The 5,737-nt window shown below is 37.9% G+C and overlaps 1 pseudogene across 1 annotated transcript; it reads right to left on the reverse strand.

Annotated features, from left to right (window-relative positions):
• Positions 1-235: 235 nt before the first annotated feature.
• LOC143629832 (QWRF motif-containing protein 2-like) lies at positions 236-5,473 on the reverse strand (annotated as a pseudogene). The gene is made up of 6 exons (XR_013153034.1): positions 3,583-5,473; positions 1,810-1,929; positions 1,564-1,680; positions 1,374-1,463; positions 692-799; positions 236-605 (listed from the first exon to the last, which is right to left on the reverse strand). The product of XR_013153034.1 is annotated as a QWRF motif-containing protein 2-like (transcript).
• Between the last annotated feature and the right edge of the window lie 264 nt (positions 5,474-5,737).

The following is a 5,737-nucleotide window of genomic DNA, read 5'->3' on the forward strand; positions in this document are numbered from 1 at the left end:
TGTGGCTGAATATTCAACCACCATGAAAGTCACCGTTCGAAAAAAAGTAAGATGAGTGAGAAAAGGTAAGTTTACATGAAAAAACCTATTTTGGTAATTAAGTTTTAAACTCCCTATTTTGGTAATATTTATTCCTCCCAACCTATTTTGGTTAAAAACTCCGCTAATATCCATATCATTAGGCTTATTTTACCATATCTATTATAACCAGGAACAAAAGATAAAATTAAGGATATTGAAGAAGAAGAAACATGTGCAAATTAAAGCAAGTATCATTGTCAAGAGTCCCTATATATACATATATATTTTTTCTACCTGGTAGGTGAAATACAACGACCTTTATGATCTCCTACTCTACGCATATACAGGACGTCACACAGCCGCATCTCACATATCTTCATAATCTTCCGCAAAAGCCCAAGATTAACCACCATTTTACACTCACCTGGTATCATTGTCCAGGGGCAAAGTAGGAACTTCAAGTATAGTTAGCAATTTTCCAGTAAGCAGTCAAAGAGAGAGAAATCAGCTTTACAGTTTGGTTATTGCTGTGTAGGGGGAGCTTGCAGTTGTAGTATGTGTGTCCTCAAGCTGCAGTCATGCACCTGCTTTCATTCAAAACCATATAATTATTGAGTTTTGTTATTTCTTAAGTAAACTTTACACCAAATAAATGACTTTTGATGCCTACCTCCATGTTTGTCAGTAATGACAACAGATCCATGCACTGATTGATCATAGACCGTTCATTCGTTGTTGTGGTTGCAAGTTCAGATGCCAATGTGTTCGCATGCTCCACCTGTTTAAAAAATTGTTTTGTAAAGAAATAAATATATGAATATACAGCCTGTTAAAAGACGTAGTATACGAGAAGGGTCGAGATAATTTAAAATGCTTGACACTTTTGAGTTCAACTCAATTCAATTACGGTTTTACCCTTTTAGCTTAATTACATAAATAGTCATTGGTCTTTACTTTAGTAACATAGTTGGGGTTTAACACTAGAGTGAGACCCCAAACCAGGTATTTGTCAAACCAATAGAAACACTAAAAAAAAGGTAAATTTTATATTAAAATAAAGATCCACATTTAAAATAACACAATATGCAAATTTAATTTTAAAAAAAGGTCCATAGACCTGAAAAAATGTGCCTGAAGAATGAGACTGACTGATCAAAGGCGACAGAAAATAGCTAAATCATCTGTCAAGCATTTAATGGAGGCAGACCGATGTATCATGACTTGTTAATTAATATAACTAAAGTTTTCCTTAACTGATGTGCTATATGTCAAGGAATCAACAACTAAGTTATCCAAAGTTCACACAGCTGACAGTGAAGAAAGGGGTTCAAAAGAGTTTCCATTCCACAAACCTTTGTCACTAAAGAGCGTATCAAGGATGTCATTATCTGCATCACATCAGCTGCCGAACGGAAAGCATCTTTTAAATTTTGAACATCAACCTGTAAAAGTAACAGAAGTTAGCAATAATTTTAAAGCTTCTAAACCCGAGTCATAAAACCTCATATGTTTATATTGTAAACTTTTATGCACACAAAATACCTTTGCACCATCAACAAGTGGGACACGAAGGGTGCTAGACTCCAGAGACACAATAGTCCCAGACAAAGAGGCAATGTGATCCCTCTCAACTTGATCCCAAATTTTCAAATACGGTATCTGTGTTTCCATAAAAATATATGATAAGATAGCTGTGATATTATAACCAACAGAAAGCCACTACTTGGAGTAATGAAAGAAACAACAGATTATATAATTAAGTAATAATGTGATAATTCACATTCTTGCCTGTGTTTTGAGAACTGTGTGCAACTTCAAGTTTTGCCTCAGCTGTTGTATCTCCATTTGTTTAGCTATGACAGACTGTCGCATTTTTGATGTGGTCACCCATGAATTATATAGACTTTTCTGAAACAGAATTTAACATTAGAAATTAGAAAAACAGTATATAATTAATAAAAGAAAACTAGAAGGTGTGTGACTATATAAATTATATAAATAAATAAATAAATAAATAACGCTTTGATGCACATGAAGGCACTATACATAAAGCCATAAAGGTATACAGGAAAACATTTAAAATGCATTACTTGTAGGGACAAGAGAGTAAAAGCTGATAGATAATATTTTCTACTGAATTAGCTTAAAACTAATGTAGCCACTCTCACATTAATGCATACATGTATATACATAAATGTATATGGTTAAAACTTAATAAGAAGTAAAGAACCATCACTCAGATTAGCCTCATTACTGCTGCTACCTACTGACAGAATTGTCAACCATATAACGTTGATAATCCATCATTCTTAAAAAGACAGCAAATACATATAAGAAATCAAGTTACGCTTCCATCAACTTTAACTTATAATAACTTATAGGGGGGGTGTTTGGGTGAGCTTTTCAAACTTGCTTATTTGCTTATTTGATTTTTGAAAAGCAAAAGCATTTTTCAGAAGCTCCATTTTGAAGCTATTGGAAGGGCTTTGCCAAACACCATTTGCTTTTCAAAAATCAAATAAGCAAAATTAAAAAGCTCCCCCAAACACCCCCATAATGAAAACACAACTTGCACAGTTACAAAACTAATTACAGCCTATAAGGAATAAGAGGTCCACTCTAATCTACAAAATAACACCAAGCGTGTGCATTAATGCAAAAATGTGACTTACAAAACATGACTTTTGCCAAGATCTAATTCATGAGTCGATCAAAGACTAACTTAATATTATTTAAACCAAACAGATGTAAATTTATTTCAAATCATTAGGAATGTCTTTATAAAGACACATATCACAAGTGGGCACCCCACCTTTTTTTGCATTCTTTGCAACTAAAAATGAACATGCTGCATATCATGCCCCCTGGTAACAATAGTCATACCTCCCACAAAATAACCAAAATAACAGCACTGACATTTTACTGTTTCTACATCATCAAAATGAACAAATCACATTAACAATTTGACCCGTCCAGACTAATGAAAGCAGGATAGAATCTATAGCCTATCAAGCCACAGAGCAGATAAAAAGAAAAAACTGAAATCATTACTACCACTACAACCCAAAGCAGAATTCAGAACTCCAAAAATAATATCAAGCAAAGCTTTTAAGTTCTTGCAAACTTTCCCTATATTTAAACTTTCCCCTAGTTCTACAAGTAGCTAAGTACTAGAATGCATTCAGCCAAATGTATAACAAATTATCGTGCACCTGCGTTAGTACTTGGTATAAAGTAAATACACTTGCTCCATCAGTAGATAACCAATTTACCGACTCCAGTGTACACACTCAACTAAATAATTAGTACTTTACATATTTGGCCTCTAAGTGAGAATTACTAACCCCTGACAGGACTAACAGAAATAACTTGTAATTAATAAACAAGCCAACAGCAAATGATTTGAATTATGAGAACTGTAACAATAGCATAGGATGATAAAAATCAACTAATATAAGAAGGTGTGTGCATTCATTATATGAAGCTAACTCACATAGATATGAAGCTAACTACAACAGACTAACAGAGAAAGCAAGCAAACAAACCAGTAGCATTCATTACCTGAGCAGTTGCTCTCTGGACCTGCATTGCAGCATCTGCACTTGCATTTGCAAACCTCCACTGCAAATATTTATTGTGTAGCATCCTCAAAACATGAGCATCACTAATGGCATTATCTCCTACCTTCCTTCTCCTAGCTTCAGCAGCAAAGCTGAGAACCGAATGTGGATTGCCCAAATTACTACTAGACCCAATTGCACCCCGTTGTCTTGTTGGACTAGACATACCCCTTGACGGAGATGATGCAGACGCTAACGGCACACTCTTGCAAGGGGAAGCCAGTCTAACAGCTCCTCTAACCGGAGAGGGAGACAATCCTCGTGGTGTTCGTGCTGGCCCGTCCTTTAAATGCCTATTCCCTGCAATTAACTTATTATTTTGCGCCAAAGGAGGCGAAACCGGCTCCGGTTGTACCCTCCTTAGACGATTAACAATTTCTTGCCTAAATCTAGCTGGTACCATAATTGCCCGAGGCGTTGCACCTTTAACATTACCCGGAGTGCTACCCGATGAAACACTCTCCGCATCCGAAACCACACGGTCAGAATTATCAGAATCAGTAAAAAGCTTATCAATACTTCTACTAATCTCCGGCATTACACTCTTATCATCTTTCAACTTCTCGCCAATTATCGATTTCCGTAAAGCCCTAACCGCAGTTGCAGTTCCGGTTCCAGTACCAGATCCACTCAATTTCATATTCTCCTTCGAAAAATCCACACTCCTTGTCATAAATCCATCCTGCCGTGATCTCCCTGGCCACCGCTTCTGTTCAGCCGAATTCGAAATCCCTAACTTCCTAACGGGCGTCACAGGCCTCCTCTCCGGCGTACCAGGTCTCGATCCACTATTAAAACCAGCTGCAATCGGTTTCGACACCTTACTCACCGGCGTCACAGGCCTCCTCTCCAGAGTACTAGCTCTCGATCCGTTAATAGAACCAGTAGACATCCGTTTCGATACCGGAGTAGTCGGTCTCGATCCATTATTAGAAGCCGTAAACGGCGGTTTTGATACCTTACTTGCCGGCGTCACCGGCCTCCTATCAGGCGTACTATGCCTCGATCCGTTATTAAAACCAGTAGGCGGCGGTTTTGACGGCTTACTTAACGGAATCGCAAACGACGGACCTTGAAACGAAACCGATAAACTCCTCGCCGGCATCGCCGTTAACATCTTAACGGCAGATGACGGCGTCACCGGACGACGCCGTTCTGTTGACTGAGCTCTCTTATTAATATTATTATTATTATTCGCCGGCGTCATCAGATTCGTGGAAGAAACAGAAACTAACGGCGACGAAAACCGTCTTCTCGGCGTACACGTGGAATTCGAATTCGAATTCGAATTGGAAGACGACGTCGTTGTGGTAGTAGTAGTGGAATAAGAAGAAGAAGAAGATGAAAAGGTACCTGACGATGACGTGGACGTCATTGTAGTAGTTTCAGTAGAAGACAAGTATCGTGAACCAACATCTCTGGATTTAAGCCGACGTGGCACCGGAACATTGTTATCAAGAGTAGCCTCAGAAGGCACCAACGGCGCACGCTTCGGTCTAGCCGGAGACAAGCCTCGTGACGAAGAGACGTTATTAGCCACCATTATATCGCATAATTCTTCTCAGTTTATTTAAACAATATAAAACCCTAGGTCAGGTCAGGTGAGGTTAGATCAAAATCAGATCAGGTCAAATTGCAATTGCAATGGAGTGTGAAATTATTAATATTATTATTATTAAGTGGAATTGAGGTGTAACTGACTGAGGGAGTGAATGGTGGGATTGGGCGTTACGTATCACCGGCGAGAGGATTTCGCGGAGGAGGAGAAAGGAGTGGGTTTAGGGGAGATTTGGTTAGCATAACTGTTCTTGTGACTTGTTTACACGTGTGTATCTAAGCGCGTCATACAAATATATATATATATATATATATATATATATATATATATAACTTGTGTTTATGTTTATTTTTTCCTTTGTTTGGACGACACTTTTCTTAGTTTCCTTTAAAAAGCCAAATTACGGTTCGTGTTCTTTTCTTAGTTTTCTTGCAGGCGGTATCCTTTAAACTTTTTTTTCCTACACGTTATGTCCTTTACGCTAACTGGGTTAGAAAAACTCTGTTAAATCCCATCACGTGAGAAGCATGTGAGGGCA

Source organism: Bidens hawaiensis, unplaced genomic scaffold (assembly GCF_021521415.1).
Source record: "Bidens hawaiensis isolate Kalapana, Puna unplaced genomic scaffold, B.hawaiensis_p1.1 tig00005467_1, whole genome shotgun sequence".
In the NCBI taxonomy this organism is placed as follows: Eukaryota; Viridiplantae; Streptophyta; class Magnoliopsida; order Asterales; family Asteraceae; genus Bidens; species Bidens hawaiensis.